Source organism: Bombina bombina, chromosome 7 (genome assembly GCF_027579735.1).
Source record: "Bombina bombina isolate aBomBom1 chromosome 7, aBomBom1.pri, whole genome shotgun sequence".
In the NCBI taxonomy this organism is placed as follows: domain Eukaryota; kingdom Metazoa; phylum Chordata; class Amphibia; order Anura; family Bombinatoridae; genus Bombina; species Bombina bombina.
In genome coordinates this window covers 302,332,617-302,353,627 of record NC_069505.1, presented here as the reverse complement: position 1 = coordinate 302,353,627, position 21,011 = coordinate 302,332,617, and the positions used below count along the sequence as shown (strand labels likewise).

At 36.3% G+C, this 21,011-nt stretch overlaps 1 protein-coding gene across 5 annotated transcripts in view; it reads right to left on the bottom strand.

Moving 5' to 3' along the window:
• FOXP1 (forkhead box P1) overlaps positions 1 to 6,697 on the bottom strand; it is a 946,651-nt gene extending 939,954 nt beyond the window's left edge. For 2 of the 5 annotated variants that reach the window (XM_053720890.1, XM_053720894.1), the window contains exon 1: positions 6,680 to 6,697. The gene's annotated coding sequence lies outside the window, so the exon portion shown is untranslated. The remainder of the gene's footprint in view (positions 1 to 6,679) is intronic. The other 3 variants (XM_053720895.1, XM_053720893.1, XM_053720896.1) reach the window with 2 other exon arrangements.
• Positions 6,698 to 21,011: the final 14,314 nt, after the last annotated feature.

Here is a 21,011-nt window from a genome sequence, read left to right as displayed (position 1 = left end):
CACCATTGGTTCCGCATACAAAGCTGGAGAGGTCTCATATGAAAACAAGCAAAAGGGATCACGTCCGATGCTGCAGTCATGAGACCTAAAACTTCCATGCACATAGCTACTGAAGGGAATGATTGAGACTGAAGGTTCCGACAGGCTGAAACCAATTTTAATCGTCTCTTATCTATTAGAGACATAGTCATGGGCACTGAATCTATCTGGAAACCTAAAAAGGTGACCCTTGTCTGAGGAATCAAATAACTTTTTGGTAAATTGATCCTCCAACCATGTCTTTGAAGAAACAACACTAGTTGATTCGTGTGAGATTCTGCAGAATGTAAAGACTGAGCTAGTACCAAGATATCGTCCAAATAAGGAAACACTGCAATACCCCGTTCTCTGATTACAGAGAGTAGGGCACCGAGATTCTTTGAAAAGATTCTTGGAGCTGTCGCTAGGCCAAATGGAAGAGCGACAAATTGGTAATGCTTGTCTAGAAAAGAGAATCTCAGAAACTGATAGTGATCTGGATGAATCGGAATATGAAGATATGCATCCTGTAATTCTATTGTGGACATATTATGCCCTTGCTGAACAAAAGGCAGAATAGTCTTTATAGTCACCATTTTGAAAGTTGGCACTCTTACATAACGATTCAAAATTTTCAGATCCAGAACTGGCCTCAATGAATTTTCTTGCTTTGGGACAATAAATAGAATTGAATAAAACCCCAGACCCTGTTCCTGAAACGGAACTGGTATGATTACCCCTGAAAACTCCAGGTCTGAAACACACTTCAGAAAAGCCTGAGCCTTTACTGGGATACGTGAGAGAAAAAATCTTCTCACAGGAGGTCTTACTCTGAATCCTATTCGGTACCCTTGAGAGACAATACTCTGAATCCATTGATTTTGGACACAATCTGCCCAAATATCTTGGAAGAATCTTAATCTGCCCCCTACCAGCTGAGCTGGAATGAGGGCCGCACCTTCATGCAGACTTGGGGGCTGGCTTTGGTTTCTTAAACAGTTTGGATTTACTCCAATTTGAAGAAGGTTTCCAATTGGAACCAGATTCTTTGGGGGAAGGATTAGGTTTCTGTTCCTTATTTTGTAGAAAGGAACAAAAATGATTAGAAGCTTTAGATTTACCCTTAGGTCTTTTATCCTGAGGCAAAAAACTCCCTTGCCTCCAGTGACAGTTGAAATAATCGAATCCAACTGAGAACCAAATAACTTATTACCTTGGAAAGAAACAGATAGTAATCTAGACTTAGATACCATGTCAGCATTCCAATATTTGAGCCACAAAGCTCTTCTAGCTAAAATAGCTACAGATATAGATTTAACATCAATTTTGATATCAAAAATGGCATCACAGATAAAATGATTAGCATGTTGAAGCAAACGAATAATGCTAGACAAATCAGGATTCATTTCCTGTTGCTCTAAACTTTCCAACCAAAACGTTGATGCAGCTGCAACATCAGCCATAGAAATGGCAGGCCTGAGAAGACGGCCAGAATATAAATAAGCTTTCCTTAGATAAGATTCAAGTTTCCTATCTAAAGGATCTTTAAAAGAAGTACTATCTTCCATAGGAATAGTAGTACGTTTAGCAAGAGTAGAAATAGCCCCATCAACTTTGGGGATCTTTTCCCAAAACTCCAATCTAACTGCTGGCAAAGGATATGATTTTTTTAAACCTTGAAGAAGGAATAAAAGAAGTACCAGGCCTATTCCATTCTTTAGAAATCATATCAGAAATAGCATCAGGAACTGGAAAACCCTCTGGAGTAACCACAGGAGGTTTATAAACAGAATTTAAACGTTTACTAGTTTTAATATCAAGAGGACTAGTTTTCCTCAATATCTAATGTAATCAACACCTCTTTTAACAAGGAACGAATATATTCCATTTTAAATAAATAAGTAGATTTGTCAGTGTCAATATCTGAGGAAGGATCTTCTGAATCAGATAGATCCTCATCAGAGGAGGATAATTCAGTACGTTGTCGGTCATTTGAAATTTCATCAACTTTACGAGAAGTTTTAAAAGAGCTTTTATGTTTGTTAGAAGGCGGGATGGCAGACAAAGCCTTCTGAATTGCATCAGCAACAAAATCATATTCACAGGTATATCATGTACATTAGATGTTGAAGGAACAACAGGCATTGTACTATTACTGATGGACACATTCTCTGCATGTAAAAGCTTATCATGACAACTATTGCATACCACAGCTGGAGATATAATCTCCACAAATTTACAACAAATGCACTTAGCTTTGGTAGAACTGTTATCAAGCAGCAGGGTTCAAACAGTGGTTTCTGAGACAGGATCAGATTGAGACATCTTGCAAATGTAAGAGAAAAAACAACATATAAAGCAAAATGATCAATTTCCTTATATGGCAGTTTCAGGAATGGGGAAAAAATGCAAACAGCATAGCCCTCTGATATAGAGGAGAAGGCAAGAAGCATATAGGAATGGGGTTTTAAATAATGAAATTATTTGGCACCAAGTATGATGCACAACGTAAACTGAATTTTTTTTGGCGCTAACAACATCCGGAAATGACACACTCGCGCCATTGAAGACGCAACCTGTGCAAGAAACTCGGCGTCAACTAAGACGCCAGAAATTACGAATTTGCGTCATCGGACGTACCTTCGTGCCCAAAAAATTCTCGTGCCAAGAATGATGCAATAAACTTTGGCATTTTGCACACAAATTTTATTGAAAAAAACAGTCAATTGAAAAAATACTATACCCCAGGTAAGAAAAATATTTTCCCAAATATGAAACTGATAGTCTGCAAAAGGAAATATACATAAACCTGACTCATGGCAAATATAAGTACAATACATATATTTAGAACTTTATATTAATACATAAAGTGCCAAACCATAGCTGAGAGTGTCTTAAAGGGACAGTCTAGGCCAAAATAAACTTCCATGATTCAGACAGAGCATGTAATTTTAAACAATTTTCCAATTTACTTTTATCACCAATTTTGCTTTGTTCTTTTGGTATTCTTAGTTGAAAGCTTAACCTAGGAGGTTCATATGCAAATTTCTTAGACCTTGAAGGCCACCTCTTTTCAGAATGCGTTTTAACAGTTTTTCACCACTAGAGGGTGTTAGTTCACGTATTTTATATAGATAACACTGTGCTTGTGCACGTGAAGTTATCTGGGAGCAGGCACTGATTGGCTAGACTGCAAGTTTGTCAAAAGAACTGAAATAAAGGGGCAGTTTGTAGAGGCTTAGATACAAGATAATCACAGAGGTTAAAAGTATATTATTATAACTGTGTTGGTTATGCAAAACTGGGGAATGGGTAATAAAGGGATTATCTATCTTTTAAAAAAATAAAAATTCTGGTGTAGACTGTCCCTTTAAGTAATGAAAACATACTTACCCTCTGACATTCACTGTACTCTGAGAGGAACCGGGCTTCAAAATGCTGAGAAGCGCATATCAACGTAGAAATCTTAGCACAAACTTACTTCACCACCTCCATAGGAGGAAAAGTTTGTAAAACTGAATTGTGGGTGTGGTGAGGGGTGTATTTATAGGCATTTTGCCCCTCCTGGTAGGATTGTATATCCCATACGTCACTAGCTCATGGACTCTTGCCAATTACATGAAAGAAATGCCCATTATATCAAGTGGTCGGTTCTTTCTTTTGGATGGAAATCACTATTTTTGTACAATAAAGGGAGAATTCCATGGAATCCAATGCATAGTCATTATTTTTTATAAAGTAGTAAATACATTTCTGTAAGTTTCTTAAATAAGACACTTTAATGTAAAGGACTAAAACACAAACAATAATCTTAAAGGGATGGTCTAGTCAAAATCAAACTTTCATGATTCAAATAGAGCATCTAATTTGGTATCTTTATTTGAAAAAGCAGAACTGTAAGCTTAGGAGCCGGACCATTTTTGGTTCAGCACCTTGGTAGTGCTTGCTGATCGCTGGCTACATTTAGACACCACCCAGGGTACTGAACCAAAAATGGGTCGGCTCCTAAGCTTAATAACAATCGGTATATACATGCAGTCACCAATCAGTAGCTAGAACCTAGGTTATTTGCTGCTCCTGAGCTTTCCTAGATAAACCTTTCAGCAAAGTATAACAAGAAAGCAAATTAAAGAATAGAAGTAAATTGTAAAGTTGTTTAAAATAGTATGCTCTGCTTAAATCATGAATGTGTCATTATGACTTTACTGTCCCTGTAACCTTTTATGATATTTATACAGAGCTTAAACTGAAACAATGTATGTAAATTTGTTTACATAACACAAAAAGAAATTATTAAATTGATATGAAACCCAAAACGTTTATCTTGTAATAGAGCACGCAACTTTCTAATTTAGTTCTATTATCAAATTTTCTTAGTTCTCTTGAAATCTTTTGTTGAAAAGCAGGAAAGTAAGCTCAGGAGTGTGCACGTGTTTGCATCGCTATATGGCAACAGTTTTGCAAGAGCATTAGATAGCAGCACTTTTTTCTGCCATGTAGGGCTCCAGACACCAGTTTAGGTATCTTTTCAACAAAAAATATATTATGGAAACAAAACAAATTTGACAATAGAAGTAATTTGGAAACTTTTTTTAAAACAATTCTATGCTCTGTCTGAATCACAAAGGAAATTTTTTGGGGTTTCATATCCCTTTAATAAAAGCTAGATCTCTGATATAAAAAGGAAGGTATTGTGTGGCTTTATTCAATTGCAGTATCCTCTGAAGTGCATCCCACTATCAGCAGATAGTCAACAAGTCATTTAGTAGGATGTGATAAACATAATCTGCACAATTAACGGATGTCTGTTACCTTAGTGTAAATATGACAAATTGAGAACAACTAGTTTCATTTCTTCTTTATTTTTAAAATAAACTTTTGTTTTGGCTTTTATTATGCAATCTCTATAAAGAGGGGTTAATGTAATCTAATTTAAGGCCTATTCAATGCCCTGTACTGGGGTTACGCCCCCCTACAATCAAGACAATTTGTGCAGCAACAACAAAATCCCATATTTTCATTCAGTAGCGGATCTACTTAACTGAGGGCCCTGGTGTAAATGTTTTTTGGGCCCCCCAAAGGTAACTTAGAAGCAACAGTAATATTATACAATCTGCTCTGTATAATGATTTTTAGGATAGATAAACAAGAAATAGATAGGACGAATCTGCAACCTGCACTACTACAAGGCTCTCCCTGCATAAGGATTGTACACATTCTGCACACACCTATGTGTAGACTGGATGCTATGGGCCCCCCCCCAACACCTGGGCCCGGTGCTGCTGCACCAATGGTAGTTCCGTCCCTGTTTCCATTCACTCACAATATTTACCTGTGAAGTTTACTTTTTCCTTATTTGATTAATACAGAAATCCAGGATTAAACTTTCCTAGTTTAGCTAGAGCATACGATAAAAAAAAATCCAATTTACTTTTTTTAAATTTGCTTTGTTCTCTTGGTAGCAATATATGTCATTTGTACAGGAATAATCCAGAGCACTCCAGGGGTAAAAGTAAAATATAACTTTTATTCAAAGAACTTAAAAAGCAGGCAAGTTTAGGCAGTGAAACCCTGACGCGTTTCACGCTCTCTTTTTAGCACTTAATCATAGAAAGAAAAAAAAGATATTCAATATGAAAAGACAAGTTAGCCAAAGCAATCTGTGTACTTTTTTTTTTAACAAAATAGTCAAAATACGGAAAATGATGCTCTAGGCCTAGACAAGGAAAAAGTAATGTTCATTAAAGGGACACTGTGTGCATGGCTAGAGTTTAATAACCATAAATGAGTCATTACTAGAAGCATAAGTCATACTAATTACTGAATGGTAGGTGTGAAAGCAATTTGGCTGCAAAAGATGAAGTATTAACATGAATAATGCTGGCAAAAGAGTACCTAGGTATGCTCAGGAGCAGTAAAGCACTACTGATTGGTGGCTGCACATAGTATTAGAATGAATAAAAATGAGTAAAAAGATAAAATAAGGAAGCAAAAGCACATGCAAAAAGTAATTGCTGTAATATGTTAGATAATTTTATTACTGCACTGGTGCTTGCATATAACTATGTGTCTAAACCCTGCTAAGGGATTAAGCACATAGTAAAAGTCAACTCCAGAGCAACAACACACTACTAGGATTTAGCTGAATACATGTGGTGAGCCAATGACAAAAGACATATGTGTGTAGCCACCAATAACAAATTAACAATTATAAGTAGATATTCTTTTCAACAAAGGATAATAAGGGAACAAATCAATTCTGATAATATAATTTAATTAAAAAGTGTCTTAAAATGACATGCTCTATCTGAATCTGACTTTTATATCCCTTTAACTAATGGGGTCAATACCTGCATCTATCTAAAGTAGGGGTCAGCAACATTGGCACCTCAGATGTTTTGGAACTACACTTCCCATTATGCTGAGACACATTTTAGGCTGTCTGAGCATTATGGGAAATGTAGTTCCAAAAATCTGGGGTGCTAAGGCTGGTAACCCCTGATCTAAAGGGACCATTGTAGTCAACTATTGTTGTTTCATCTAACAAAAAAATGAATTGCTGCTCTTTTATAAGAATGATAGAAAAATACATCTTGTAACTACATTTTCTCTGTCTTGCTAATAAAACACATTAGCCAGGTGTAACAAACAAATACAGTACCTTGTTTTCTTCAATTATTTTTCAACAGCCAAATTCCAACCACCACTTATCTGGAGTAGCCAATCAGGGCCTGTTACCTAAATAGACACAACCAACCACATTTATTTTTTGTAGCAAAAGTTCCATTGTTTTGCAGTTTCATAAATTATAATTTCTGCTGAGGCCAATTATGTACAGATGTGTGGCAGGGTTAGGCTTGTGAAACCTGCTACTTCCAGTCCTCAGAAGTATATCAATGTGTTTCATGTCTCTTCAAAGGGATATAGACCCCCAAAAAATATTTCATGATTCAGATAGTGTGTGAAATAAAAAAAAAAATTCTAAATTACTTGTATTATCAAACTTTTTTTTCTTGGTATTCTTTGTTGAAAAGCAGGTAGGAAGGTTTAGGAGCATACACGTGACTGGAGCAATATATAGGGGCAACAGTTTTATAACTATTTTATATATTTGTATATAACAGTAGGTGACAGCAGTGTTTCCTGTCATGTACTGTTCCAGAAATATGCACACAACCTATCTAGATATCTCTCCAACAAAGAATGCATGACAACAAAGTAAATCTGATAATAGAAACAAATTGAAAACATTTTTAAAGTTGAATACACTGAATCACAACAGAATTTTTTTTGGTTTTATGTCCCTTTAATTAGTACAAAACAGCTGTGAGGTCAATATCAAGTAAATATATAACACTGTGCAGTGAATTCTTCAAAAACTATATTTGAAAAGAATTACTGCATAATTGGCAAATACATCATAAAAAGATAATACAATAGCATTTACTTTAAAGTTCAAATGAGTAGTACATTTTTTTTCTCACAAATTTCAAAGAATTACATTTTTCCTCCTCCTGTATCACATGACAGCCACCAGCCAATCACAAAACACATATGTATACACTGTGAATTCTTGCACATGCTCAGAAGGAGCTGTTGCCTCAGAAAGTGTACATATAAAAATATTGTGTACATTTCAATAGTAAAAGTAAATAGGATTTTTGTTTCAGACATGAACAAACATTTTTTTTAATTTAGTGTCCCTTTAAGCATGCTGAAATATTCTGCTATGAAAAAGGTAAAGCTGTTTTTTTTAAGATATTGTACCAAAAATAATCAAAAGCATTTTATTAAACAAACAGCAACTTGATTTCAGACATGAAGAAACATCCTATGACCTGAAAAGCAAGGTCGGCATAACAAAAAATACTGTATAAAATAATGACAGCATTGTTTATTTCTTGTTGCGCCATAAATCTTGTAAAGATAAATTATTTCAAAGTTCATTTAGAAAACAAGAGTTTACGCCATATAAAGAAACAGCCTCTCATGCAAAATCCCTGAAGGCTTCACGAGGACCTCACAAGCATCAGGAATTGTCCATCATGCGTTACTTGAAGCCGGTAGAAACCGTAAAGATACAAATAAAGTTCTCTCTTTTTTTTTTTATTTCTTTTTTTTTTTTTAAATACTTCAATCCTCCAAAGCTTTATAGCTGCCAACATCCACGCAAACCAATGGTAATCAGGCCATAGGGTTCAAGTTGACTGCAGTGTGATACTAGACTGAACATCTGGTCATAAATGAAAGGATTGCCCGGCAACTCAACACTGGGCAGCTGATAAAAATTCAACATTTTACTTGTTGGCACAGTTGATTTGGAGAATTCTCCAGAGCTTCCTGAATTATAGGAAGAATATTTCACTGTAACAATCTTTATCTATGAGAACAGCTGGTGATAAAGGGATCTCTTACTCTCAGTGTGCTAAGGGAACTTGTGTTGGATCGGGCTACTCTCACCGTCCTTGAAAGCTACCTCTGATCTCTAAGGCACTCATAAAAACAAACGGCAGAGATTTTACTTTAGTGTTGTCCAATACCACAATGTAAATGCAAAGAATGATGAAGAGAAATTATTATTACTTTAATGATACAGAATAACAATTAGGGCTCATAAATGTGACCTTGAGGTTTTATGTGAAAGGTCAAGTAGTTATACACACAGTTAAATAGCGGAAGATTGTCCTTGATTGTATGGGGGAGATTCAATAAGCAGCGGATGCGGCTACCTCCCCACGTAGTTTCTGGCGATCCGGAAACTGTACTTAAGATGCAGCGGTCGTAAGACCGCTACTCCTTAACTTGTCCGCCACCTTTTAGGTAGCGGACTGCATTGATCCCGAACAGATACGATCGGGATGATTGACACCCTCTGCTAGCAGTCGATTGGCTGCGAATGTGCAATGAGCGGCATTGCACAAGCATTTCTTGTGAAATGCTTGTGCAATGTTAAATGCTGACAGCGTGTTCTATTGGCATTTAGCGATGCAAGGCGGACATGATTCGCTATAGCGAATAATGTCCGCCCCAGGGTTTAATCAATAGACCTCTATACCTGATGTTTAAAGGGACAGTCAACTCCAAAATTGTTATGGTTTACAAAGATAGATAATCCCTTTATTACCTATTCGCCAGTTTTACACAGCCAACATGGTTATATTAATATACTGTTCACCTCTGTGATTACCTTGTATCGAAACCTCTTCTAAATGCACCCTGATCACATGAGGTTTTATTTATTATCCATTGACTCGCATTTTAGCGAATTAGTACTGTGTTGTGCACAACCTACGGGCGTGAGCACAATGTTATCTACATGGCTCACATTAACTAACAGTATCTTGTTGTGAAAAGCAAATAAAAAAACATAATTTATGTAAGAACTTACCTGATAAATTCATTTCTTTCAAATTAGCAAGAGTCCATGAGCTAGTGACGTATGGGATATACATTCCTACCAGGAGGGGCAAAGTTTCCCAAACCTCAAAATGCCTATAAATACACCCCTCACCACACTCACAATTCAGTTTAATGAATAGCCAAGAAGTGGGGTGATAAGAAAGGTGCGAAAGCATAAAAAAATAAGGAATTGGAATAATTGTGCTTTATACAAAAAAATCATAACCACCACAAAAAGGGTGGGTTTCATGGACTCTTGCTAATATGAAAGAAATGAATTTATCAGGTAAGTTCTTACATAAATTATGTTTTCTTTCATGTAATTAGCAAGAGTCCATGAGCTAGTGACGTATGGGAAAGTAGATACCCAAGATGTGGAACTTCCACGCAAGAGTCACTAGAGAGGGAGGGATAAAATAAAGACAGCCAATTCCGCTGAAAAAATAATCCACAACCCAAATCAAAAGTTTTAATCTAAATAATGAAAAAAACTGAAATCATAAGCAGAAGAATCAAACTGAAACAGCTGCCTGAAGTACTTTTCTACCAAAAACTGCTTCAGAAAAAGAGAAAACATCAAAATGGTAGAATTTAGTAAAAGTATGCAAAGAAGACCAAGTTGCTGCTTTGCAAATCTGATCAACAGAAGCTTCATTCCTAAACGCCCAGGATGTAGAAACTGACCTAGTAGAATGAGCTGTAATCCTTTGAGGCGGGGACTTACCCGACTCCACATAAGCATGATGAATCAAAGACTTTAACCAAGATGCCAAAGAAATGGCAGAAGCTTTCTGACCTTTCCTGGAACCAGAAAAGATAACGAATAGACTAGAAGTATTTCTAAAATCTTTAGTAGCTTCAACATAATATTTCAAAGCTCTTACTACATCCAAAGAATGTAAAGATCTCTCCTTTGAATTCTTAGGATTAGGGCACAATGAAGGGACAACAATTTCTCTACTAATGTTGTTAGAATTCACAACCTTAGGTACAAATTGAAATGAAGTCCGCAACACTGCCTTATCCTGATGAAAAATCAGAAAAGGAGATTCACAAGAAAGAGCAGATAACTCAGAAACTCTTCTAGAAGAAGAGATAGCCAAAAGGAACAAAACTTTCCAAGAAAGTAATTTAATATCCAGAGAATGCATAGGTTCAAACGGAGGAGCCTGTAAAGCCCTCAGAACCAAATTAAGACTCCAAGGAGGAGAGATTGACTTAATCACAGGCTTGATACGAACCAAAGCCTGTACAAAACAATGAATATCAGGAAGATTAGCAATCTTTCTGTGAAAAAGAACAGAAAGAGCAGAGATTTGTCCTTTCAAAGAACTTGCAGATAAACCTTTATCCAAACCATCCTGAAGAAACTGTAAAATTCTAGGAATTCTAAAAGAATGCCAGGAGAACTTATGAGAAGAACACCAAGAAATGTAAGTCTTCCAGACTCGATAATAAATCTTTCGAGACACAGATTTACGAGCCTGTAACATAGTATTAATTACTGAGTCAGAGAAACCTCTATGACTAAGAATCAAGCGTTCAATTTCCATACCTTCAAAATTAATGATTTGAGATCCTGATGGAAAAAAGGGCCTTGAGATAGAAGGTCTGGTCTTAACGGAAGTGTCCAAGGTTGGCAACTGGCCAACCAAATGAGATCTGCATACCAAAACCTGTGAGGCCAAGCTGGAGCCACCAGCAGTACAAACGAACGTTCCAATAGAATTTTGGAGATCACTCTTGGAAGAAGAACTAGAGGCGGAAAGATATAGGCAGGATGATAATTCCAAGGAAGTGACAACGCGTCCACTGCTTGAGGATACCTGGATCAGGACAGATACCTGGGAAGTTTTTTGTTTAGATGAGAGGCCATCAGATCTATTTCAGGAAGTCCCCAGATTTGAACAATCTGAAGAAATACCTCTGGGTGAAGAGACCATTTGCCCGGATGTAACGTCTGGCGACTGAGATAAACCGCTTCCCAATTGTCTACACCTGGGATGTGAACCGCAGAAATTAGACAGGAGCTGGATTCCGCCCATACAAGTATCCAAGATACTTCTTTCATAGCTTGAGGACTGTGAGTCCCACCTTGATGATTGACATACGCCACTGTTGTGACATTGTCCGTCTGAAAACAAATAAACTATTCTCTCTTCAGAAGAGGCCAGAACTGGAGAGCTCTGAAAATCGCATGGAGTTCCAAAATGTTGATTGGTAACCTCGCCTCCTGAGATTCCCAAACCCCCTGCGCTGTCAGAGATCCCCATACAGCTCCCCAACCTGAAAGACTCGCATCTGTTGAGATCACAGTCCAGGTTGGACGAACAAAAGAGGCCCCTTGAATTAAACGATGGTGATTCAACCACCAAGTCAGAGAAGATCGAACATTGGGATTTAAGGATATTATTTGTGATATCCTTGTATAATCCCTGCACCACTGGTTCAGCATACAAAGCTGAAGAGGACTCATGTGAAAAGGAGCAAAGGGGATCGCGTCCGATGCAGCAGTCATGAGACCTAGAATTTCCATGCAAAAAGCTACCGAAGGGAATGACTGAGACTGAAGGTTTCAACAAGCTGAAACCAACTTCAGACGTCTCTTTTCTGTTAGAGACAAAATCATGGACACTGAATCTATTTGAAAGCCCAAAAAGGTTACCTTTGTCTGAGGAATCAAAGAACTCTTTGGTAAATTGATCCTCCAACCATGTCTTTGAAGAAACAACACAAGTTGATTCGTATGAGATTCTGCAGAATGTAAAGACTGAGCAAGTACCAAGATATCGTCCAAATAAGGAAATACCGCAATACCCTGTTCTCTGATGACAGAGAGAAGGGCACCGAGAACCTTTGAAAAGATCCTTGGAGCTGTTGCTAGGCCAAACGGAAGGGCAACAAACTGGTAATGCTTGTCTAGAAAAGAGAATCTCAGAAACTGATAGTGATCTGGATGAATTGGAATATAAAGATATGCATCCTGTAAATCTATTGTGGACATATAATGCCCATGCTGAACAAAAGGCAGAATAGTCCTTATAGTCACCATTTTGAATGTTGGTATTCTTACATAACGATTCAATATTTTTAGATCCAGAACCGGTCTGAAGGAATTCTCCTTCTTTGGTACAATGAATAGATTTGAATAAAACCCCAGACCCCGTTCCAGAACTGGAACTGGCACAATTACCCCAGCCAACTCTAGATCTGAAACACATTTCAGAAATGCCTGAGCCTTTACTGGGTTTACTGGAATGCGAGAGAGAAAAAATCTTCTCACAGGAGTTCTTATCTTGAAACTTATTCTGTATCCTTGAGAAACAATGTTCTGAATCCAAAGACTGTGAACCGAATTGATCCAAATATCTTTGAAAAATCGTAACCTGCCCCCTACCAGCTGTGCTGGAATGAGGGCCGCACCTTCATGCGGATTTGGGAGCTGGTTTTGACTTTCTAAAAGGCTTGGATTTATTCCAGACTGGAGAAGGCTTCCAAACGGAAATCGTTCCTTTAGGGGAAGGGACAGGCTTCTGTTCCTTGTTCTGACGAAAGGAACGAAAACGATTAGCCCTGAATTTACCTTTAGATTTTTTGTCCTGCAGCAAAAAAGGTTCCTTTCCCCCCAGTAACAGTTGAAATAATAGAATCCAACTGTGAACCAAATAATTTATTACCTTGCAAAGAAAGAGAAAGCAAAGTTGACTTAGAAGTCATATCTGCATTCCAAGATTTAAGCCATAAAGCTCTTCTAGCTAAAATAGCTAAAGACATATACCTGACATCAATTCTAATGATATAAAAAAATGGCATCACAAATAAAGTTATTAGCATGTTGAAGAAGTTTAACAATGCTATAAACATTATAGTCTGACACTTGTTGTGCTAAAGCCTCCAACCAGAAAGTTGAAGCTGCAGCAACATCAGCCAAAGAAATAGCAGGTCTAAGAAGATTACCTGAACATAAATAAGCTCTCCTTAGAAAGGATTCAATCTTCCTGTCTAAAGGATCCTTAAAGGAAGTACTATCCGCCGTAGGAATAGTAGTACGTTCAGCAAGAGTAGAAATAGCCCCATCAACTTTAGGGATTTTATCCCAAAATTCTAATCTATCAGATGGCACAGGGTATAATTTTTTAAACCTTTGAGAAGGAGTAAATGAAGTACCCAGACTATTCCATTCCCTAGAAATTACTTCTGAAATAGCATCAGGAACTGGAAAAACTTCAGGAATAACTACATGAGCTTTAAAAACTGAATTTAAACGCTTAGTAGATTTAGTATCAAGAGGACTAGACTCTTCCATATCTAATGCAATTAACACTTCTTTAAGTAAAGAACGAATAAACTCCATCTTAAATAAATATGAAGATTTATCAGTGTCAATATCTGAGGTAGAATCTTCTGAACCAGATAGATCCTCATCAGAAACAGATAAGTCAGAATGATGACGGTCACTTAAAAATTCATCTGAAATATGAGAAGTTTTAAAAGACCTTTTACGCTTACTGGAAGGAGGAATAACAGACAGAGCCTTCCTAATAGATTTAGAAACAAATTATTTTACATTAACAGGGACATCCTGAACATTAGATGTTGAAGGAACAACAACAGGTAATGGATTATTACTAATGGAAATACAATCTGCATTAGAAAGTTTATCATGACAGTTATCACAAACAACAGCCGGAGGAACAGATACCAAAAGTTTACAACAGATGCACTTATCTTTGGTAGAACCAGCATCAGGCAGCGTCTTTCCAGAAGTAGATTCTGATCCAGGGTCATGTTGAGACATCTTGCAATATGTAATAGAAAAAACAACATATAAAGCAAAATTTATCAAATTCCTTAAATGACAGTTTCAGGAATGGGAAAAAATGCCAAATGAACAAGCTTCTAGCAACCAGAATCAATGAAAAATGAGACTGAAATAATGTGAAAAAAAGGTGGAGACAAGAATGACGCCCACATTTTTGGCGCCAAGAATGACGCCACTTCCTGTGACGCCGAAAAAAACGACGCCCACAATTTTGGCAAAAAAAAGTCTGAACGTCAAAAAATGACGCAACCATGCATAAACTTCCGGCGTCAATTAGGGCGCCGGAAATTAATTTTTTGCGCCAAAAAAGTCTGCGCCAAGAATGACGCAATAAATTGAAGCATTTTCTGCCCCCGCGAGCCTAACAGCCCACAGGGAAAAAAGGTCAATTGAAAAAAATTCTGTAAAGGTAAGAAAAAAATATTTCATATGCATTATCCCAATAATGAAACTGACTGTCTGAAAATAAGGAATACTGATTATCCTGAATCAAGGCAAATATAAGTTTAAAGACATATATTTAGAACTTTACATATAAAGTGCCCAACCATAGCTTAGAGTGTCATAATAAAAATAAGACTTACTTACCCTAAGACACTCATCTACATATAGTAGACAGCCAAACCAGTACTGAAACGAGAATCAGTAGAGGTAATGGTATATAAGAGTATATCGTCGATCTGAAAAGGGAGGTAAGAGATGAATCTCTACGACCGATAACAGAGAACCTATGAAATAGATCCCGTAGAAGGAGACCATTGAATTCAAATAGGTAATACTCTCTTCACATCCCTCTGACATTCACTGCACTCTGAGAGGAAAACCGGGCTCCAGCCTGCTGCAAAGCTCATATCAACATAGAATCTAGCACAAACTTACTTCACCACCTCCATGGGAGGCAAAGTTTTGTAAAACTGAATTGTGGGTGTGGTGAGGGGTGTATTTATAGGCATTTTGAGGTTTGGGAAACTTTGCCCCTCCTGGTAGGAATGTATATCCCATACGTCACTAGCTCATGGACTCTTGCTAATTACATGAAAGAAAAGCATGTGTAAGAGTCTGTCTGTAGTATCTTAGAAACAAGCAGAAATTCAGAAGTGAAAATGTTATAAAGCATATTAATATAACAATGTTGGTTGTGCAAAGCTGGGGAATAAAAGACGTTATCTATCGTTATAAATAATAATTTTGGTGCTGACTGTCCCTTTAAAATTAAATGTGAAATCTGCAGCAGAAAACACTTATTCTAGTATTTTTGTTTTTGTTTTTTGAGTAAGTCATTTATAAATTATGACTACATTAAAGGGACATTAAACACTAAATACATGCTAGATAGAATGATGCATTCAAAGAAAAGATTAGTCCATGACTAACAGGTAGATGTATTTTTTTAAAGTTTCATTAGTTGTTTAAAAAGTGACAAAATAAGTGTAAAGTTTTAGTGTCTATAAAACACTGGGAGCTGCCATGTTGTAACTTGTGTTACCTTCTCTGCTGTGGCCAATTAGGGTCTGTTATAAATAGGTCACTAGAGTGTGCAGCCAATGGTTGTGCTGGATTTAACAGTGTTCTGCACTTCCATTTCTAACAGGAACTGAAAAGCTCACAATTTCAGAATGGAATTACAGGCAAAGAGGACAAAATAAATAATGAAAGTATATTGCAGAGTTGTTGTATTATATACAATTTATCATTTTATATTACCATCTCAAAGTGTTTAAAGTCCCTTTAATGGCATTATCAGAACAAATGGAAAAACCATATGACAATTTGCTGTTATACCAAAAACAACTGAAAGATTAGGGCTACCATATTGCTTATTTCAACAAGATAAACACAATAAATCCTGCTCAGAATTAACGTATCAATTCACATCAAGAAATGTTTTCACGATAGAGATAGAGCATCCATTATTACTCATATTTTTTAAGAAAAAGGAAGTGGTAAACTTAAGTCATTTTCTAAAATTAGACAATTATGCATGCAGCAGAAATTTCACTTCTGTATATTAATGCTAGCTTGCATATTTCTCCATGGTAACTATACTTTGATTAAAACAACATTAGAGATCAGGCATGAAGACCACCTGTTTAACAGAAGCCATCAACTATAACACAAATAATTTATTTAAATAATTGTTACTTTAAAAAAATAAATATAATAAAAAATGTATTCATCATCCTTGTTAAAGTTGGATACTGCTGGATTTGTTTGGTTTGAAACAACCACAAAAAAACTGCTTCCAATAAGGTTTTCAAAAATAAACAGAAAACCAAAAACCAACAAACTGTTACTGTTTATTCAAAATGGTGGCTAAAAGTTGAACTATAGGGTAGGGGTTGGTTTATATGTTGTGAAATGTACACTTCAGAAAATTAGATTTGAGGTTAAAAAAACAATATTTAACTCACTGCAGAGGGTCATCTTTAAAAGGACATGCCGGTCAAAATTTAAATACCCATAGATGAATTGCGTCTTTGCATAGAAACATATTTGCAATAAACATGTATTGGTAAAATGTTTCTGGTATAAGTTATTACTGTTTTCTCTGTATCTGCATGTGAAGCATAGATAGTCTCAGTTTAAAATGCTGGTGCACTGTCCCTTTAAAGGGATATGAAAGGGATATGAAACACAGATTCTTTCTTCCATGATTCAGATAGAGCGTGCAATTTTAATCAACTTTCTAATTTTCTCCTATTATCAATTATTCTTTGTTCTCTTGATTTCTTTATTTGAAAAGCAGGAATGTAAGTTTAGGAGCTGGCCCATTTTTGGTTCAGTACCCTGGGTAGCGCTTGCTGATTGGTAGCTACATTTATTTAATTATTTAGTCTAGTTTTTCTGTAACTTACTTTGGTTACACACTCTAGTGACTCATTTATAACTGTCCATAATTTGCCTCAGCAGAGAAGGAAATCTAGGTTACAACATGGCCGCATCTATAGTTTTATGGACACTAAATATTTTACACTTATTTTTTCAATAGTTAAAAAACTAATTTATTTTTAAAAACATGCATCTATATATTATTCTCAGGTTAATCTTTGCATGAATAAATAATTATATCTAGCGTTTATTTAGTGTTTAAAATCCCTTTAAGACTGAACAATCAGTCCAGTATCAGTAGTTGGAGTTCAAAGAATTGTGTTTTATTACATTACTTAAATTCAACTACACCCTGGATGCTTTTTTGTTGCTAATATTCTAAACCAAATCATCTTTGTCAAAAGCATGTTCTCCAACTCAAGTTAAAGAGATAGGAAAGTCAAAATTAAACTTTCATGATTCAGATAGAGTGGGCAATTTTAACCCCTTAATGACCGGACCATTTTTCAATTTTCTTACCCTTAATGACAATGGCTATTTTTAGCCATTGTTTGTGTTTGTGTTTAGCTGTAATTTTCCTCTTACTCATTTACTGTACCCACACATATTATATACAGTTTTTCTCGCCATTAAATGGACTTTCTAAAGATACCATTATTTTCATCATATATTATAATTTACTAAAAAAAAAAAAAGATAAAATATTAGGAAAAAATGGAAAAAAACAAATTTTTTCTAACTTTGACCCCCAAAATCTGTTACACATCTACAATCACCAAAAAACACCCATGCTAAATAGTTTCTAAATTTTGTCCTGAGTTTAGAAATACACAATGTTTACATGTTCTTTGCTTTTTTTGTTAGTTATAGGGCCATAAATATAAGTAGCACTTTGCTATTTCCAAACCACATTTTTTCAAAATTAGCGCTAGTTACATTGGAACCCTGATATCTGTCAGGAATACCTGAATATCCCTTGACATGTATATATATTTTTTTAGAAGACAACCCAAAGTATTGATCTAGGACCATTTTGGTATATTTCATGCCACCATTTCACCGCCAAATGCGATAAAAAAAAAAAAAAGTTCACTTTTTCACAAATTTTGTCACAAACTTTAGGTTTCCCACTGAAATTATTTACAAACAGCTTATGCAATTATGGCACAAATGGTTGTAAATGCTTCTCTGGGATCCCCTTTTTTCAGAAATAACAGACTTATATGGCTTTGGGGTTGCTTTTTGGTAATTAGAAGGCCGCTAAATGCCGCTGCGCACCACACGTGTTTTATGCCCAGGAGTGAAGGGGTTAACTAGGGAGCTTGTAGGGAGCTTGTAGGGTTAATTTTAGCTTTAGTGTAGTGTAGTAGACAACCCCAAGTATTGATCTAGGCCCATTTTGGTATATTTTATGCCACCATTTCCCCTCCAAATGCGAGCAAATAAAAAAAAAACTTTACATTTTTCACAATTTTAGGTTTTTCACTGAAATAATTTACAAACAGCTTGTGCTATTATGGCAGAAATTGTTGTAAAAGCTTCTCTGGGATCACCTTTGTTCAGAAATAGCAGACTTATATGGCTTTGGCGTTGCTTTTTGGTAATTAGAAGGCCGCTAAATGCTGCTGCGCACCACACGTGAATTATGCCCAGCAGTGAAGGGGTTAAATTAGGTAGCTTGCAGGGAGCTTGCAGGGTTAATTTTAGAGATCAGCCTCCCACCTGACACATCCCACCCCCTGATCCCTCCCAAACAGCTCTCTTCCCTCCCCCACCCCACAATTGTTACCGCCATCTTAAGTACTGGCAGAAAGTCTGCCAGTACTAAATAAGAGTTTTTTGTTTTTTTAAATAAAAATAATAAAATCTTTTAGCTGGGATGGACCCCTGCCTTAGCCCCAACCTCCCTGATCCCCCCTCCAGCTCTCTAACCCTCTCCCCTACCTAATTACCGCCATCTTGTATTTTATTATTTTATTTTTTAATTAACTCTTTCTGTAGTGTAGCAGCTAGGGATGGGCGAATGTTTCACAACATTCGAAAACGGCACGAATTTTAACACATTCGTTCGTTCGAATCGAATTTCGAATGTTTACATAACATTCTAACATTCGATTTTCGAATGTTCGGTTTCGAATTTTACGATTACATTCGAAAATATTCTTTTCGAAAAATTAGAATTTAGATTGTAATAGTATTTCTAATGCTTTTTCTTTAAATGTAATATTCTAATTATGCAATATTCGAATTCGAAAAATTCGAATTTAGATTGTAATAGTATTTCTAATGCTTTTTCTTTAAATGTAATATTCGAATTATGCAATATTCGAATTCGAAAAATTCGAATTTATATTCGAATTTGAAAAATTCGAATTTATATGTTTGTAATAGTATTTCTAATGCTTTCTTTTAATGTAATATTCGAATTATGCAATATTCTATATGGAAACATTCAAAATGATATATTTGTATCTATTATGTATCAATTTACTAGATTCCCGCCCTACCACATGAACTATTGAACTTCTGAATAGTATTTGTTAAATAGAATGTTAAATTCGAAATTTCGAATGTGGACATTCGATATAATTATAAACATTCGAATTCGAAAGTGACATTCGAAAACTGTAAATAACATTCGATTTTTGAATTTTTAAGAATATTCGTTCTTATCAACATTCGGATTTAGAATTCGAATTTCGGTAATAACATTCGTTCTACATTCGAAATTCGAAAATTTACACATTCGCCCATCCCTAGTAGCAGCCCCTCCACAATACCCCCACCCCCTCCCCCTCCCAGATCCATTTATATTTGAAAATTTTTTTTTTACCTTTCCCTGGCTTTCTGCCCTCATTAGTGTGTGTGTGGCTAATGCACGCATGCTCCCTTCCACCCGGACAACGGCACCATCACTACCGGTGCAGAGGGCCACAGAGTGGCTCTCTCTGCATCGGAGGCTTGTAAAGGGGTATTGCAGGATGCCTCCATATTGAGGCATCACTGCAATACCCTGAGAGCTGCTGGAAGCGATTGTGATCACTTCCAGCACTCTGTTAGACAACTGACGTACCAGGTACGTCCATTGTCATTAACTGTTAGTTTTTGCATGATGTACCTGGTACGTAAGTTGTCATTAAGGGGTTAACGACTTTCTAATTTACCCCTATTATTCATCTTGGTATTTGAAAAAGCAAGAATGTAAGCATAGGAGCCGGCCCATGGGTAGAACTTTGACTTTGTGATTGGTGTCTAAATGTAGCCACCAATCAGCAAGTGCTACTCAGGTGCTGAACCAAAAATGGGCTGGCTCCGAAGCTTACATTCAAATAAAGATACCAAGAGAACAAATAAAAAATGATAATAGGAGTAAATTAGAAAGTTGCTTAAAATTGAATGTTCTATCTGAATCATTTAAGTTTAATTTTGACTAGACTATTCCTTTAAGTCTGGAGATAGACCACCAATATCACTCACTCAGAGATCTAGGGACCATTTTGTAATATTAACTCTGTATGTGGTATAAGGTAGGAATAAGGTGAAAGGGAAATGTAAATAACAGCAAGGGTTTAGTTAAAATCATATGCTGAAAAGTTATAGTGTAATGGTGAATAACAGGCCCTAAAAGTTTCTCCTGCTCAAGACTCTACCCTGAATTATTCAATGTCAATGCTCCCTCCTTTTAGTCTTTTTTTAATTAAACAATGGTGTTATAAACCAGTGTTTCCCAAACGCGGTTCTCACGTACCCTCAACAGGGCAGCTTTTCATTATAGCTGAACTAGTGCACAGGTGAAGTAAACAGCTGATCAGTAACCATGGTTACTAACCTGCTCTCACCCATCAGCTGATTATTTCAACTGTGCACTAGTTCAGCTATAATGAAAACCTGCCCTGTTAAGGGTACGCGAGGACCGCGTTTGGGAAACACTGCTATAGACCAT